This window comes from Chrysemys picta, chromosome 2 (assembly GCF_011386835.1).
Source record: "Chrysemys picta bellii isolate R12L10 chromosome 2, ASM1138683v2, whole genome shotgun sequence".
NCBI lineage: Eukaryota > Metazoa > Chordata > Testudines > Emydidae > Chrysemys > Chrysemys picta.
The window spans coordinates 270,994,065-271,012,708 of record NC_088792.1 but is presented as its reverse complement, the minus strand read 5'-3'; the positions used below and the strand labels follow the sequence as shown (position 1 = coordinate 271,012,708).

Here is an 18,644-nt window from a genome sequence, read left to right as displayed (position 1 = left end):
AGTTTAGTTAGCTGACACCACTGCCCGCTGTGTCCATTGTTGTAATGAATCTACCCAGAAATATATCTTTGAGCGTGTGTGTGGGTTTTGCTGTAAGTTATGCATTGCAGGCTCTCTTATAGTAAACAAACCCGATTTGTAGCTCTTCACACTTTCCATGCCACTGTGAACAGACTTCCAAAGTGTGGCTCCCAAAATGACTCATTTTCCGAAAGTCTGACAGTCATTTCAATTAACACATTTACCAAAGTATTTACAACAGGCACGCCTGTTTAGAAGAAAGCAAGATGAATCAAGCCTATCACCTAGGTTTTTTTAAAAAGCAATGCTAAATTAAATAATTGTCACAAGTTACCATTGAGGCTAAGAGCACAATAGGATTAAAAATAAGGACTGGCTGATTGCATGGATAATGAGAGCACTCAGAGTTACAGTAGCAAGGATTTGAAAATAAAACCAAGGGCCAGATCCTCAGATGGTGCAAATCAGGCTAGTTCCATTGACTTTGGTAGAGCCAGGCTGATTTATACCAGCTGAGGACCTGGCCCCAAGAGTTTTGGAAGGAACATAAACCCTCATGCTTCAAGGCATAAGACCATCTCTAATTATTGGGGGCTAGGAGGGGGAGGTTATCGTATAACTGCCCACTGCAAGGGTTCTTGCACCTTCTCTTGTATACTGGCCACTGTCAGAGACAGGACATTGGGTTGACTGGATCCCTTGTCCAATCCAGTTTGGCAATTCCTATGTCCCTTATCTCACAGTGTGCATATCTGTAATAAAGCTGGTGATATTACACACATCATTATGAGTGCCGTTAAAGGACACTATTATCTGAAGCATTTTTAGATGGTGTTAAATGTTATGTATTTTCTAGCTTTGCGAATACATCTCACAATAAACCCATCCTAGGATCTGCTTCTGATCCCATTGCAGTCAATGGCAAAACTCTTATTGACTTCCATTCATGCCGGTTCCAGCTGGTTGAGGCAAAACATGTGTCTTGAAATAAACAATACAGTACAGTGTAAATGAAGATGAAGGTCATTGTTGTTTGTCTCTGTTTCTTGTGTGTTACAAGCAGCCCAATGCTCCCTGAACTATTTACTCAGATGATGTTGAGCTGTGTTGTAACTGAAGGGCAGGTTCTATGGGCTTGGCTAGGTCTCTGTCTTAATTTCCCCTTATATAGAAATGGGGATAATACTTGCCTACCTCATGCCCTTGTGCAAATCAGTTAGTTAATGTATGTTGGAGCACTTCAGCAACAGAAGTGCTACCAGTATTATTAGCTCTACGGGTGTGCTTATGCCATGAGCGAGAGGAAGAATGGCTTTGTTGAACGATGCAGGAGGATAAATTAGCTGTTTAGCGCCGCTGGTTCTTCAAACCCTGGCCTTTTGAGCAAAGACACTTCGGTTCTGAGGTCATTAGGGGCCTATGAGTACCCAGATAGAGGGATAGAAAGTACTTCAGGGAGCTTTGGTGAGACAGGCTTTTCAATCTATTTTTCACAGGACTTGCGGGATGCCATCTCGAGATATGCAAAGTGATGATAAATATCATGCAAAGGAAGCTAATCTGAACTGAGAAGGCTTGACTGGATAAAAGTATGCACAAAATCCTAGTGCAGTGCCGGCCAGTATACGTTCGTTTGAGCCGTGGCGCTGCCTCCCTTTTCGCTCATGGAGAAGCATTTCTGTTTAAATAGGAAACAAAGTGACTAGGTGCCCCAGTTCTTCTACCGCACCTGGAATCCCAGAACTCTGATTCTCCTTTTACTTACACCACATTCACACAGATGACACTCCACTTTCTTCAGTAGAGCTACTCCTGATTTACACCAGTGTGAGTGAGAGGAGAATTAGACCCAGAGCTTACCACAGGCTGAAGAAAGAAATGGCTGTGAGAGCTTGTTCAAATTCTGCCAGGATATCAGGGATTCAGGGATTCTTTCCAGCTCTTATTTCCTCCCTGGGTGAGAGCGCTGCGTGTGGGTCTCACCTGCCCCATCCTCTCAGCAGCTCCAAAGAACAGTTCCAGCTCTCACGGACTCACTTTTTGGGCTGCTTTTCCTCGTCAGGGGAGCAGCTGCCTGAGGGGAACTATCACCCAGCTGTGTGCAGCAGCACAGCTGCAGCGAGCGAACAGGCGGGAACCTCTCTTGGACTGTCAAAGCGACAACGACAGGAGTACGTTTAACACAGATAGACTTCTCCTGTGTGCTGCCAGGCAAGATGTCCCTGGCATGTTGCCTTGAGTAGTCCCTGTATTTGAAATTCATGCTCAGGCAAGTGTTCAGCCAAATCCTCTCTGAGGGTCTGGATTCCTTGTTTAATTATGAAATTTCTCAATGGCAAATCAAGCCACTCTTCTGGACCCAGAGGCTTAAAAATAAAGTTATGCCAGCAGAAGGAACATCCTGAGGGAAAGGGGCCTATACTCTTCTTGTTACTGGAGATTTCTGTATTCCACATTGCCATCAAAATGCAGGCTTACCTTTCCAACCAGCCCGTAGAAATGTGTCGACACTGCTGGCATATCCTTCTGCACCGCTAGATGCTGAGAGCTGTGCACACAAATACGTTCTGTTCTGTTCTTATACCATGTATCTGAGCACCTACGTCTACCTGATCTGTATCGGACAGTTACCAGCTTTCACGGCACATGAAAATATACCAGTTTTTTTCATAAATTCATAGATTTCAAGGCCAGAAGGAACCATTATGATCACCTAGTCTGGCCTCCTGTACAACAAAGGCCGGAGAACTTCCCCAAAATAATTCCTAGAGCAGATCTTTTAGAAAAACATCCAATCTTGATTTAAAAATTGTCAGTGATGGCAAATCCCCACAACCCTTGGTAAATTGTTCCAATGATTAATTACTCTCCCCGTTAAAAATGTATGCCTTATTTTCAGTCTGAATTTGTCTAGCTTCAGATTCCAACTTTTGAGCATACAACCCAATGGGCACATAGTTTTAGCTAAATTATGTCTTCCCCACAAGCCCCGTGTAAGAGGCAGCATTAAGGGGAGCCACTCTTAGGAGCAGCACAGGGGAGAGGAAGTATGGGTCAGTGGTTAGAGATTAGCCTAGGACTTAGACGACCCCGTTTCAACACCTTGCTCCATCACAGATTTCCTTTATGACCTTGGGCAAATCTTAGCTTCTCTGTGCCTTGGTTCCCCATATGTAGACTGGGGATAACAGTATGCCCCACCTCACAGTGGTGTTGTGAGGATAAATCCATTAAAGATACTATGGTGGCAGGGATAAGTATCTTAGACAGAGGCACAGTTCCCTCTTTGCTCTGGGGTGCCATAAGTAATTTTCAGGAGGTTTATACCTGTTTCCTGGTGTGGGGGAAGCAGAGTCAAGGCTCCCACTATTCTTAGTGGTTGTCATCTTCGCCCAACAGAGGAGTCAATGCAGCTGTGCCCAGAACTAGAGGTACCTAATGATTCAGCAGGAAAGGTTAAACACCTGTGTAGCGGGGTGGACACCCGCTCCTGCCCTAAGGGGTTGGAAAAGCCCTGTAGAGAGCTTGGGCTGGGCAAGGTAAAACCCTGGCTGATTGGGGGAAGTGGCTGCAGCTGGGCCACACCCTAATCAGGCTTCAGCTGGCCTATATAAGAGGCTGGGAGCCAGGAGCTCAGTAGAGTCTCCCTCTGCCTTCAGAGAGAGAAGGGCCTGGCTGCAGGGGGCTAGACACAGGGTACCTGTAGTGGAGCAGGGCTGGGGAGCCCCAGGCTGCAGCCTAGGAGAAGGCTAAAGGGTACTGGGGGTTGCAGAGGGCAGCCCAGGACTAGGCCAAGGCAGCAGGTCCAAACCCAACCTTGCCGATGATGAGTGGCCTATACTGCAGTCTGCCCCAGAAAGTGGGGGCTAGTTGGTGACTGGCAGTGGCCTTATCCTGAGGTGGGGTGGGGGTTCCCCAGGAGGAGAGACCCAGTGTGTGTGGGTATTTCCAGGGGGCAGCACCCAGGGCAAGGGGCACTGGGGTCTTGGGAGGGACACGGGGGCCAGTGCAGAGGACAAGGTGGATCACCAGCCTGCAGAGGGTGCTCCAGAGGCTGGTGAGCTAATTCCCTGGATGACTAGCCGGGGGCGCCGCAGGGGTGAGTCCGGACCCTCTACAGCCTGTTTCTCTGCTTAAAGTTAATTGAGGGCTGGAGAAAATCAGAAACAAACTATTTTGAATATGATATTTTTTCCCCTGTGGCTTTACTCCCTCTCTCAGTGGCCGTACGTGGAGAGCTATACAGAGTCTGCAGGCCAGAAGGATGAACCCATGGTTAAACCCCGTATTCAATTCCTGGTTCTGCCACAGGCATCCTTAGATAAAGCATTTAATCTCTCTGTGCCTGAGTTCCTCATCTGTAAATTGGGCATAATAATAATATTTTACAGTGCCTACCAGAATGGGGCCCCAATTCTACCTGGCTATAAATAAATAATAGAGAGATTGTCAGGAGAGCTGTCAGTCATAAGACTGACTGCCCTTTCTACCACCCAGACTGGTGGACATTTTTTTTTTGAAAGAAATTATGTATTTCAACATTTATTTAAAAAAATACAACAGAAATTTAGCCCTTCTTCTTTCCAGAGTACGAGGGGTACACTGGCTAATGGGGAAAAATCTCTGACTGCTAGCAAGAAGAATTATATTTCACGGTTGTGACACCTTCTGTGATCTTTGTCATCAAATAATGTTAATCCAGCAGGACTGCAGCATGCAAATGAACTCAAGTTAAATATGGGGTCCTACAGCGCAAACATCCTCTTCCCAGCAGGCACTGATTGGGACTCTCAGCACGGAGGCCAAGGAGTGCATGGGCCATGGAGATTGAACACCTCTCTGCCCATTAGAGCTGGTCCCTCTAGCACAGGGTTAAGGCACTTAGTGGGAAAATGGGGACACTTGTGATGCTTCTTCCGTTGCTATACCAGTTTGGAGAGGATTTCATCCCGAGGCCTGTCAAGCCAATACTTCCCACCAGCACTAGAATTCCTTCTAGCAGAGTTTTAAATCACTAAAGGCACAGAGAAATTGTGTGCTGATATGTCACCCTACTGCCAGCCAACAGTTCCAGTAGATGACAGGAGCATGTATATGGTGCACAGTGAAACGGGAAGGCGGAAAGCACCCACCGGCAAAAACAAAAATCAGAGCCTGTGGTCCAGGACTGCCTTGCAGTCAAAGCATAAGCCAGACCTTTGATTCTGTTAGGGCACCTTTATGTTGCCACACTGACATGAGCTGCCTGCATAGCTGCTTCAGCCCCTCCTTGTAGCTGGTGTGGAAGCATAGCCAGGAAAAAGGGGGAAGTGTGGGTGTGGTGTCCCTGTGCTCTGGTAGGTACTGGGATAGGCCATTGGCTATTTGTGTAAATTAGCATCAGTGGACTGAACCAGAAAAGAGAAAAACGCAGCATTGATAGGGAGGATGCAAAGATGCTTCAATGCCTCCTTGCCCCTCTTTTCAGATGCACTAGGCACCCTCCACAACTGAGGATTATGGGGTCCTTCTGGTGTAAACAAAATTTGAATCCATTATTGTTTTTATTATTTACTTCTGTCTGTCAAAGTTACTTATATGGTCCCCATCAATACAGTATCTGAACACATGCTTTAATGTAAGTATCCTCACAACACCCCTCATGAGGTAGATTAAGTGCAATTATCCCCATTGTACAGATGGGCAACTGAGGCACAGAAAGGCTAAGTGACTTGCTCAAGGTCACACAGGACGTCTGTGGCAGAGCAGGAAATTTGCCCTTCATCTCCCAAGACTCAGGCTAGCACTCTAACCACTGAACATACTTCCTTTCTTATCCTTCCCTTAATATTTGTATTGTGGTGGTATCCCAAAGACCCAATCAGGATCTGTATCACATTCTTCTAGGAGTCATATAAACACAGTCCCTGCTCCAAAGAGCTTACAGTCACATGCTCCAATCTTGCAAAGACTTACAGATGTGCTCAGCTTTATGGGAAAATTCCATTTGCTTCATGCTTCCCTTATAGTGCAGGGGGACATGAAATAAATATTCCCCCAGTCCCCTCCTGATTCCTTTTAACCCTTGAGGATTTGATGCTTCCAAAAAGTCTGAAACCTGTTGTCTTATTGTTTATTGTTTCCTTATTGCTTTCAGGGTTGGGAACATAAGGCCCAATACACCTCAGCTCTGCACCTTGGGGAGTTTTTCAGCCCAGTGCAAAGGAAATGCAAAAAGATACCACTTCTTGACCCTTTTGCATGGGTGTCACTTATGACAAGATGGTGAATCTCGTCTCAAATGCTCAACTATTTTTAACCAAATTTAAAATTGCAGCTACCGACAAATGGATTTTCTCCAGTTTAGATAAACAAAAAATTATGTGATAAAATTGTAGTAAAATAACCCCAACCCTGAGTCTCTGATTCAGATTATGAATAGACTAAATAAAAATAATTTTGCTAACAAGTGATTATGCAATATTAAAACACCATTATCACATTTATATGTTTACCAGCTGGAGTTCTAATTGAAATTTGTTCAGAACTCATAATAGCATTAGGTCATGTTATGCTTACAGCATTAAGCAACAATTACATCTGTGGCTTTTGTTTTTAATTAGCTTTTTTCAGTTATCTGGAAGAGATAGACCTTACAAGATCATAATTCACTTTTGTTTACAATGGAAAGAGAACAACCAAAGCATTGCTCAGAAAGTGTGCGTGCATATCATTTACACAACTGACTCTGGGGTTATTAGATCTGACTGTATTTTGATTCTTGTGACTTATCAGTTATGTTAATTGCTTTTTGATGGAAATGAGGTGTTGGCATTTGTACATTCAGGGATCTAAAATCTTTTTTTAAAAATAAAGAGACATGCCTGTATTATGTCTGTCTTTTCCTTTGGCAAGATAGGAGCATTGGCTTCAGGTTATTCAGCACTATGAATTCCAAAACAGGCAGCTTCAGATCAGCCTCCGGGAAGAGTTTAGCCAAAGATGAATTTGAATGAGGATTTGCACTATGAGGTTAGGGATTTCAAAGCCAGGGCCCTGATTCTGCAAGGTACTTAAGCATGTGCCTAACTTTGAACACATGAATTGCCCCACGGGGCTTCTCACCTGCTTCAAGGTAGGTATCTTGCTGAATCTAGGTCTATATAGGGGAACAGTACAAGTCTTAACAAGCAATGTGCAGTTAACATAGGATTCTGTTATAGACCCCTCCCACCTCAGTGAGTGCTTGTGGGTAGTCAAATGGCTGCAGGATAATTTATACATGCTGCTGCTCCTGGTGCTGTGATTCACAAGGCTAGTAAAACAGCCCCTGCTGTTCACTCTGCACCCTGTCTTGGACTCTGTTGTTAATTCCCATACTTGAGAAAATGGACAGAGACAAACCGTGGATCTCCACCTGCCAAGATGGGGGATAATTGTCTTTAATCCTCCAAAATAGATCTACCATTAGGAAAGAACAATCAGCCCAGCTAGTTGTTTTGTGGCACTGGACTCCTGAAGGAGACTCCTCTGAACAAAGCGCACACACAGGAGTGTGGATCGTGATCCTGCACGGCATCGCTGCTCTGAAACGATGAGAATGGGAGGAAGAAGAATTTGCACATGACCAGCCAGGGGAGAGTCCTGGCATCATCCACCATCAAAAGGTGCATGAAGATAAATTGGATGGATTCAGGAGATTTACATACCTGCAGATAGGAATAAATGACCTTGTTCTTTCCCTCTAACACTCCAATAAAAGTGTGACATACGGTGGTGCTAGGGGAGGTATGTCTATGTAAGCAGGCTCTGAATGAGCTCTCCCCTGACAGCTAGTTGGGGAAGGGAAAGGCTTCAGGACCAGACTGTATTTACATGAACACACCCACTCTGCCTAGGTATCCAGCAGACAGAGCTGTGTTTCCACAGTGAACATCTTTGGCTGGTGTTGGGTTACAAATCACTCCACCATCCCTGGAACCGACAACCAACTGAGACCGGACATCATCATCACCAACAAGGACCGGAAGAAGATCATCATGGTGGATGACAGTGTCCTTCGAGAACAGGACCTCTGGCCAGCACTTTGAGAGCTAGGGGTTACCAGGTTCAGACTCAAGCGCTGATCGTCGGAGCCCTGGGTGCAGTAACGAGTGAGTGTTGAGAGAATACAGAATCGGTCAATGCTATGCTTGACTGATGTGGCAACTCATGGTGTCGGACGCCATCAGGTGGTCAAGGGACATCTGGATAGAACACATCCCCGGACATCGACAATACCAGGAGGGATGAGCTGGAGTGCCGATGAGAAGTGCAGTAAGGAAAGTAACTGAAATACTTCCCTGATAGATTTATTTTCTAAATGGACAAGCTACCCTAATTCTCAATTACTGAGGGACAATCTCCACTCATTGATATATTTTGCTTTCCACAACCAACTCCCTGTACTGCTCTTCATGAGTGATGTACCCGAGTATTCGGATTCTAATATCTAAACTGTATTGTTAAATCTATTCACCTAAATTTGGGTTATTGCTGCTTATATACTCTATGTATCATATGACTTTTAAAAACAAACTCTATATTTGTGGATAATCTAAGTACTGTACCCAGATGTACAAACATTCTTTTCTCAACCTATGTATTACATAATTTTTTTAACATTAGCTTTAATAAAAATTTTTAAATAAATCCTTATTGTATGAGTAAAGGACAGCGGAACTGTGCTTAGCCTGTCCTGACTGACGGGGTCACCCTCAACTGGATTGAACTCGCTAAGCAGGGGGCTCGGATGCCAGACCCCTATGAAAGAGAGGGGGTGGGGGCAGGTGTTCTTGCCAGCTGTGTGCTCTGCCCAAGAGTCCTAGGCATAGTTTAGCCTGCCCCTCCCCACTGTTCAAGGATAGAGCTAATTAAGGCTCCATTCACAGCCTTTTGTTTTGTTAAGTGATCACTAGAGCTGAATTCACCTGTTGGGGGACAGTGTTTCTGCCCAGCCTGTTTCAGCACTGAAGTTTCCCCACTAAGAACTGAATCAGCGAGAACTGACAATCACTAAGAGCAGGGTGGACCCTCAGGAGACCAACCTGCAGAGGCCACACTAGAGAAGCAGGTGGCCAGTGGAGCGGTGATGCCCAGAGCAAGTGCTCAGATGGTGGAGTGAGCAAGATGCCTTTGTTCTCTCCCCTCCCAGGGGTGGGAGGTGAACTCATACAGATGCACCTCTGAACTCCAGGTCTTCACTGACCAAGGACAACCACTTTGAGTGAGGTGTGGTGAGGGAGCAGAGAGGGGCATGTTAAAGGAAATTTTGATTGTTGAGCTCAAGAACCTGAGCCAAAAGATGCTGTCCAACATACTCTGGTGTAGGTGTTTTGCTCACGGTTGAATCCTGCTGGTGGTGTTTTCCCAAATTAATACCGGGTGACTTCCCTCCTTTCATTAAAAGTTTCTTTTCTACACTAAGACTCTGTGCTTGTGAGAGGGGAAGTATTGCCTCTTAGAGTCACCCAGGAGTGGTGTCTCCACCCAGTAACCTGGGAAAAATATACTCAAGCCGGTTCAGTGTTGTATTGTTGAAAAGGAACCCTAGATATTGAACCCGGCCCTGGTCTTTGCTGACTCCACCTGGAAGAAGGGTTACATCTACACTGCAAAATAACTGTGCTGTTAACTTGAGTTAGCTAACCTGCAGTAAGCTAACTTGGGTCAAAATAACAGTGAAGACAGCAACTCGGCTTTTAACTCGGGTTAGCAGCTGTTTTTGTATTTACAGTGCAAGTCTCTTCTCCAAGCTGTAGCTGCACACTCTGTAACTCTCCCAACCTCCTCAACTCCTCCCCACTGCTTCCTGTTTCCTGTCCTTTCAGACTCCCAACAGCCAGTGCTGTCAGTTCTAATAATTACAAGCAGCATCTGAACACCACCTTCCCTCCTCTCTTAAACTTTCCAACTTAAAATAAACATTGTTGTTCTAACCCCAGGAACAAATATGAAACAAGACCCTATACTGTTGGCAGGAATATTACACTGAAAACACTGTAGATACTACATAACCTAGTCTTTAGTCCAGGCAGGTGTTTGTCTGAGTCTGACAGGCCGTCTCTCAAGCCCTGGTTCCACTGCAATGTCTTGTTGTGTTGGTTCTACAGTGAAGTCATCCAATGCAGACTGGGTATTGGCATAATCTCCTCTTGGTGCATAGGCAGGTGCAAGATAAGAAGCATTCCATACCCGCCCATCAGAAAGTCGATAGGTGTAAGGTCCCTTCTTCTCTATGATTTTAAGAGGAGCTGTGAATTTATGGTCCCCTTTGCGTAAGATTCCAGGTTTTCATATTTTAACAAAGCAACCACACTCCAACTTTGGTTCCTTAGCACCCCGCCGTTTGTCTGTGAAAGCCTTAGACTTTGCTTGGTTCTGTTCAACTGTCTTTCTCACATCATCCTTGTTTGGGGCATCAAGTCGTGCCTTTAACAATCCAGCAATGTTCAGTTTAGTATTCATCTGTTTCCCATGAAGTAACTCTGCGCGTGATCTTTGCGTTGTGGCATGTCGTGTAGCCCGGTATGCTTGCAAGAAATCAGTAGTGAAGGGTATCCACAATCGCCCTTCCAGTTTAGCTGTTTGCAAACTCTCTTTCAAACTTCTGTTAAACCGTTTGATTTCTCCACTGGCTTGAGGGTAATATAGGAATGACCTCCTGTGTAAAATGTTCCTCTCTGCTAGAAAAGTTTCAAACTCCAGAGAAGTAAATTGACTACCATTATCTGAAACCAGTTCTTTGGGGTTACCTTCCCAGCTAAAAACTGAAGAGAGAAACTTAATTACTGTAGCAAAAGAAATTTACGATGTAAATGCTACCTCAGGCCATTTGCTGAAATAGTCTATTAAAGTGATGACGTAACGACAGTCAATTGGAGCAGTATCAAAGGGTCCTACAATGTCAATCGCCACTTTTTCCCCATGCAGATTCAGGAAGAGGAACAGGCTGTAATGGAGGGATACATGTCACTCCTGTTTTATCATGCATTTGGCAAGTGACACAGGATTTTATGAGTGCTTCAGTTTGAGAGTCCATCCCTGGCCACCAATACAGATCCCGTAGTCGTTGTTTGCTTCTGACAATTCCTTGATGAGTATTGTGTGCCAGGTGTATGAGTTTTGACTGTAATTCGTCTGGCACAAGTAGCCGGTGTGTACCTCCGTAGCACACAGCCATCGAGCAAAGAAAGTTCATCCCGAACTCTAAAATAAGGCAGCAAAACTGGGTCAAGGTTTTTAGGGTTACTGGGCCATCTCTTTGTCAGAAATTCCCGTAGTTTTTGCTGAATTGGACACGCTGAACAAGCAGATTGAAATTGTTCTCTTGTAACTGCAGTAAGAGTGCTTGTAATAAGCGCAACTACTACATCCTCATCCTCTGGTGGACCATCTGCTGAAGGCAAAGGCAGGTGAGAAAGGCAATCAGCTACCACATTTTCATTTCCAGGCTTATATTCCAGTTCATAATTGAAAGAGAGTAGTCTTGCAGACCATCTAGCAATACGATATCCTGCTCTGAAATATGGTTTTTCAAATAGCATACCAAGTGAAGTTTGGGTTCAGTACGAGGCACATCTTTAAAGTAATGCAAATAGATGGAATCCAGTAGTATAGATACTGCTGAGCCAGTGTCCAACATTAGCTGAATAGAGTGTGATTTGCCTGAGGGTATGGCAGAAAGATTTACAGTGCACTTTATCTGTTCTGGAATATGTGCAGTAGTGATTTTGTCTACACTCAGCACGGTAACATCTGGTATTGTAACTGCATGCACCTGTTGATTGAACTGGCTACTGCGACATACTTTAGAAAAATGCCCAATCTTTTTGCAACGATTGCACTGAGTTACTTTTGCTGGACATCCTGTGTAGCTTGCAAGATGTTGTGGGGATCCACAGCGAAAGCATGCTTTTACTATATTTTGCATTTGCTGATTCAGTGGCTTTTCGTTAGTTTTCCTTTTGCAATTGTTTGTCTGCAGTGATAGTGAACTTTTCTGCAAAGGAGTCACACCCTGGACTGGGCCTCCTGTACCCTGGCTCATTATTTTGGCTTCAGCTGTAGCTGACTCAATCTGAGTAGCAATGGTTATTGCTTTTTCTAGTGTAAGTTGTGGCTCTAGAAGTAAGCGTTCTCTTACATGAAGCATTGTTGTTTTCTCAATGAGCTGGTCTCTAATCATCTCATCTGCCATATTCCCAAAGTCACAAGTTACAATCAGGTTCCTCAGGGAAGCAATATACTGCATTATAGTCTTTCCTCATGCTGGCGAAATCTGTAGCGATTAGCTACTACATTCACTTTTGGCACAAAAAAGTTCTTTAATGCAGTGAGTGCAGTCTCATATTTATCATCTGCAAGGGGAAAAGTGTAAAATATACACTGCCCTTCTGCTCCAAGGCAGTGGATTAGCAGAGCACGCTTTCTTACGTCAGAAATCTCTGTAGCACTGATTGCAAGCAGATTAGTCTCAAACATACGGATCCAGGCAGTAAAAGCAATTGGAGGCTCACCTGGGCTTTGCAGAAAGGGTGCAGGTGGGTTCAGAGGCAGAAGATCCATCCTCGTCGCCAAAATGTTGTATCCACCAGGCAAAGTATTAACAACTTCAACAGAACTTTATTTACAGTGCAAGTCTCTTCTCCAAGCTGTAGCTGCACACTCTGTAACTCTCCCAGCCTCCTCAACTCCTCCTCCTTCCTTCCTGTTTCCTGTCCTTTCAGACTCCCAACAGCCAGTGCTCCCAGTTCTAATAATTACAAGCAGCATCACACCACAACAATTCAAGATCAACCCCAGATTTTCCCGATAGGCTGTAATTCGAGCTGCTCACCAGAGTGAAAAGTCGAGTTGCAGTGTCTTCACTGCTATTTTAACCTGATTTAGCGTAACATGAGTTAGCTAAGAACAGAGGTAAGAACACACCTTTTTTCCCCCCCCGCAGCGTAGACATACTTTGAGCCCAAGACAGCCACACGATCTGAATCCACTTTCCTAAAAGTCATATTTGTATCACAGACAGGGGTCAGTATTCTCACTGTCTCCACAGGCTATTGTTTTACCTCCTGCCTCCTCTGTTTCTTTAAATCAAATGCACATAAAACTTAATATCAACCCGACCCAATGACAAATTGACACAGCCAATTAATAACCTCTACAAACGGACATCTAGGTGGAGGTCAAAACGCATGGCCTAAGCCCTGGACATATGAGAAAATTACCCTGCCTCTGATTGACATACATCATTAACTACTACTCCCGAATCTCAAGGGCTTTCCGATCATATGCCCACCTCTTGTTCTTAAAACAGGTCCTTCTGCAACGGCCTGTTCAGCTGCTATAATGGCTCTGCCCCCTAGGCCTATGTTTGCTGCTCCAGGTGTTTTTTGTCTGTGAGCAGGGGGGTATGTGCTACTCCTATCAGAGCATGAATGCTGGCATTGACATTCCGAATGTCCTCAAAAACCAGAACCAGTGTTTCGCCTTAGTTTTGTCTAAATGTCTTCTGTTCCTCCTGTAGGTCTGGCCCTCCAGGGGGGATTATAATGTATGACGTTCAGACAGATGTTCCAGCAGTTTCCTCAGCAGGTTGCCAGTTTGGGACCTAACACTCTCTCCCAACTGCAGTGGGCATAGCTTTCTTGGAGTATTTCTTTTGTTCTAACTTCCTGCCGCATAGATCTTCTGTAACCCTTTTCAGGTTAATGGTCTTCCATTGACATTGGCACCTGGCTTGTCACCTTTGTGCCCACGAGTCTCTGAACTGGTGACTCTAGTAGAGCAATGTGAGGTGCATTCCAGCAATACTCAATGCGGATCTCTTGAATCTGCTAGCCCCTTTTTTAAAAAAAAGTTCTTTATGGACTTTTTTGCAGCATCTTTAGTAAAATAACAGTTCTTATATCAGAGCTGAACAGATGTTTTCATTGATGCATCAAGCAGAATGGAATCCAGCACGTTTGTGTTAGGAAAGCCAGCTTGGACTGACTGAAGCCATGCAAGGGAGTAAACACATGGTAAGACTAGACACTTAAAGCCTGCATTGAGGCTCACTGAGGGCGCTGGGAAGAATCTTGTTGAGTTCATTGGATTTTGGATCAGGCCTGTTGTTACACTGGTGAAATCTAGGGTAACTAGAGAGCAGAAAGGTTAAGATTTCTCCTTTGCGTAGTTCCACTGAGGACAGTAGAGCTACCTCAAGGATAAAGGTGGCTGGGAGGAGGTGCAGTTCCTGTCCTCATTCGCATCTGTGAAAGTTTCACTGAAGCCGACGGTGTACGTGTATTGGAGGGCCTCTGAGCCCTCTCAGAGACATCAGAGCAGTGGGAGTGCAGTGGTGTCACTAAAAGAAGAATCTGGCCCAAAGAATCGGAGACACAAGGGCTTTAATTATTTCCATTTTTACCCCTCAGCAGCCTCATTAGGACTAAAATAATTGCATCCCTTCCCTTTTTACTCTGCCATTGGAGCAGAAAACGACATGCACGACGAGGATTTGGGGGCTCTCTCGCTGTTGTTCCTTCGTAGGTACAACAACTACATTCAGTGGCTTTCTTTCCCACACGCAGCAGGCACTGGATATGCCTCATTCATATGAATGCCGAAACCAGAAGCACATGGGTGGGTTCCTTTTTTGTCTCAGCTCTGTCCTTAAAAAAAAAAAAATCAGCTAAATTGCAGATGGCACAGTGGCTGCCTTTCTGTGTATGTGTGTCTAGACAGAAAAATTCCCCACAGCTTGTGCAATTTTCTTAGCTGCCTATAGCTCACCTCCACCTCCTCATTTTCCTCTCTATATGATTCTGTATTCTCCATGCTGCTACCGGTCCTGTGGAAATGAACACATCAAAGCCATAAGTATTCATTCTTTCACTGCTCCTATGTCCTCTCCCCCCTCCCTTTCTGCCTATAACATTAATATTAATAGCTCCTGTACCTTTCTTAGCAGTTGCTTTATTCTTGATCCTCAAGGGAGTAAAGTCTTTTCTTGGACTTTCTGATAGAATGAATACTTGTTTGAAGGAATGCCAGGGCATGCTGGGAAACACAACAGAGGGTGATATAATGTTGGGCCAAATAGCAGAGGCATTAAATGTTATTGTACTGACAGAACAGTCAAATGCTGTTTTTCCCCCTGTGTAGTTTTCTCTAGCAGGGACAGATATATAAGCAAGCTAATGATGCCAAGCAGAGGATTTTTAATCATTTTGAAATCCCCAAGGAAGGGAAATAAAATAAAAGGTTTTGCATTCCCTCTGCTGTTCCCACACAGGGCTGCTAACTGGTGAGCAAAAGAGCAAGTGTATAAGTAACATGCTCTTTGTGCTTCTGTTGTACAGACAAACACACATCCACATTCTAGTGGGCCATACCAGCAGCAGCAGCAACTGTTGTGTATCGAATGATATTAATTAGCTCTCCAGACCTTCAAAGGTTGGTCAGTCTGTTGCTGTTCTCGGGCATGTATTTTGAACTCCAGTAGTTTGCTTTGGCCATGATTTCACATTGTATTCTGGGAGGCGGTTGTGTGTCTGGAACACCCCGGAGAAATCCTCCAGGTTTGAGCCCGCTCGGTGCTTGTCGCTGAGGCAGCAGTACTGTGGCACTTCTGCTCCAGGAGGACTGGCCAGGCTGTGACCAAGCTGGGGTCCGAAGCAAAAACAGTTAATTTACCGCTGCTGTTGTCTTAAGGAGCACGCACCGTTGCAGGTATGGAATTCACTGTAACACCAGGATCGGGGCTTTGAATGAGCCAGTCCAAGCGTGAGCTCTCATTGGGCAGACACACAGAGCATTGTTTGTCTCTCACTTATGAACTGCTCCGGATCCTTTTGAATTCAACAGCAATCTTTCATTGAGTTCAGTGGTGCAGGCTCAGGCCCTAATGGGTGCAGAAAAGGGCTTTCAGCCCCTTGCGTAGCCCGATCTGGTCGTCAGCAGATGGGATTGAACCTGGGACCACTGGAACTTAGTGCATGAGCCTCTACAGCATGAGCTAAAAGCCAACTGGCTGTTAGCTACAGCTGCAGACTCATTTTATCTCTCTCTCTAAGTGGTCTGGGTGCCACTAGATGGGACAGAGCACCACACCCAGAAGGTGTATGGGTTACACAAGAACCAGGCACAGGTACCGGGAACGCTCCCCCTGCACAATCCCCTTATGCCTCACAGCGCAATCAGGCCCTGACCCAAAGCCCATTGAAGTTAATGGAAAGACTCCCATTGGCTTTAACAGGCTTTGGATCAGGCTTTAAATGGGGGTTAGGAGGAGATGGAGCTATACCCATGCCCCTCAAGCACTGATCCCATCCTCTCTTCTTTCCCTGCCTAGAGCAGGCCTGCCATTAAGTTGCACCCATAGAGGGCTGTAGCAGAAGGTTTAATGCCCCTCAGCACCAAGGAGCTCTGCGAAGAATGGCACTGCCCCCAACACAGGCACAACCAAGCCCTCAGTCTGGAATAACACCATGGAAGACAATTGGAGTCACATGGGCATACAACTGCTGCAAACAAGAGAAGAATCCGCCCCCAAATTACCCAGGTATAAGCCCTCTGGCCTGAAGCCTGACAGAGAAGGGAGATCATCGTTGTCACTCTGCTAGAATCCTTGAACTCCTCCAACCCAGGAAAACGTATCGTGAGTGAGAAGCTAGGGAGTAGCGAAGCGGCTAGATCGCTCATAAGGATGTGGAAAAATTGGAAAGTGTCCAGCGGAGGACAACAAAAATGATTAGGGGGCTGGAGCACATGACTTATGAGGAGAGGCTGAGGGAACTGGGATTGTTTAGTCTGCAGAAGAGAAGAGTGAGGGGGGATTTGATAGCTGCTTTCAACTACCTGAAGGGGGGTTCCAAAGAGGATGAAGCTAGGCTGTTCTCAGTGGTGGCAGATGACAGAACAAGAAGCAGTGGGGGAGGTCTAGGTTGGATATTAGGAAACACTATTTCACTAGGAGAGTGGTGAAGCACTGGAATGGGTTACCTAGGGAGGTGGTGGAATCTCCTTCCTTAGAGGTTTTTAAGGTCAGGCTTGACAAAGCCCTGGCTGGGATGATTTAGTTGGGGATTGGTCCTGCTTTGAGCAGGGGGTTGGACTAGATGACCTCCTGAGGTCCCTTCCAACCCTGATATTCTGTAATTCTATGAACTCCCAAAGAGGACTGAGGTTGGGGCTACTTTTAGGCACCCTGAGGGAGCTGGGAGTCTTATTTCGTAGAACGTGTTAGTTTGTTGCCAGTTTTCCCAAATAATTTCTGTTGCTCCTTCTCTTCCCCCTCCCCTGATAAAGTTCTTTTTTTAACCTTTGATTTCAGTGCTTGCACGTGGGGAAATATTGCCCATCAAGAGCTCCCAGGGTTGTGTATGTAGTTTCGCAAGTTTCTGGGTTGGGGCTTCAGGTGGTGGCAATTAGTCACAAGAAAGAATCCCTAGAAAATTGGACCCAGCCCTTTTTGCTGCCAATACCACCTGGCAAAGGTGCTGAGTATATCAAGGGCCTGATCTAAAGCTCAGTAGGAGTCTTTCCATAGACTTCAGTGGGCTTTGGAACCAGAGGAGGATTATGGTTTTGTGGGGCCCTGGGCCAGAGCAAGTGGGGGCCCCTTCTGCCTGCAATCCCTCCCATGCCCTCACCTGCTCTCCTGCCTGGGAAATGGGGTCAGGGCATAGGGGAGCCCATTTTTCTGGGGCTCCCCAATTGGCCAGGGCCCCGGGCATGGGCCCCATTGGCCCAGTGGCTAATCCGCCACTGTTTGGAGCAGGCCCCCATTAGAGCCTTTGGGAGGAGAGTGGAATCTTTTATCAAATAGAAGTGCACTCTCCTCCAGTGACAATCCCAAAGACCACAGCTAAAACCAGTACTGCAGTGCTCTGAAGAACAGGAGCGTGTTCCCTATAAAAGCCAGGAGGCAGAAGCATCGGCATTCCTTATCATTAGCACCAACAAGCAAAAGAAAAAAGAAAAAACACCCTTTTATTTGCTTGTCTGCTGCAAATAATTACCAGCTGGATATTTAAAGGCATATGCAGCAACAGCAGCATATAATTCTGATGTAAAAAAGCTGCCTTGAGTTTGCAAATACAAAACCAAAACAAAATTCCAGGTAGTGACTGATGCTAAGATGTTTGAGAGCTCTGCAGGAAACCAAATAGGAAAACTGAAATGAGGACACGTGCTTTGCTGCATGTCTACAGGATTTCCCCAAAGGTCTCTCTGCTCTTCAAGCTTATGCGCTTACTTAATCCTGCCTACCTTGTTATGTGACTTGGCTTCCTTACTAGCATATCAGACCCTTTGCTTCAGACTGTCCGCGCTTAGATTTTTCATGTATTTCTTCATTCAGTGCGACATTACAAGGAGAAAGCCAGCTGCACAGAGGCCCGGATCCTCAATTGGGATAAATCAATGCAGTGTAAATCATTGCACCTAAATGCTCCAGCAAAGACCTTGGCTTCTGCAGCACTCTGGAACAGCAGGCTTCCCAGTCAGTGCTGAGCTTTTCAGTGCCCCTTTCTGTTACTGTGGCCCCTTCCACTTGTTTAGGTCATTTTTGTTATTTTTCTGGGTGGAGCCCCCTTAGGGGACTCTACCCATTTCACAGG

At 45.5% G+C, this 18,644-nt stretch overlaps 2 long non-coding RNA genes across 6 annotated transcripts in view; one reads left to right on the top strand and one right to left on the bottom strand.

Annotated features, from left to right (window-relative positions):
* LOC122174753 (uncharacterized) overlaps positions 1–14,024 on the bottom strand; it is a 30,801-nt gene extending 16,777 nt beyond the window's left edge. The window contains exon 1 of the long non-coding RNA XR_010599006.1: positions 12,558–14,024. This is a non-coding gene — a long non-coding RNA (uncharacterized LOC122174753). The remainder of the gene's footprint in view (positions 1–12,557) is intronic.
* Positions 1–18,644, top strand: part of LOC112059103 (uncharacterized) — a 52,387-nt gene that overhangs the window by 9,923 nt on the left and 23,820 nt on the right. Inside the window, exon 3 of one of the 5 annotated variants that reach the window (XR_006177019.2) lies at positions 16,381–16,585. The exons of 3 other annotated variants lie outside the window; for them this stretch is intronic. This is a non-coding gene — a long non-coding RNA (uncharacterized LOC112059103). Of the gene's footprint in view, positions 1–1,517; positions 8,663–16,380; positions 16,586–18,644 lie in introns of those variants that run through there. One more of the 5 variants, XR_010599005.1, reaches the window with a different exon arrangement.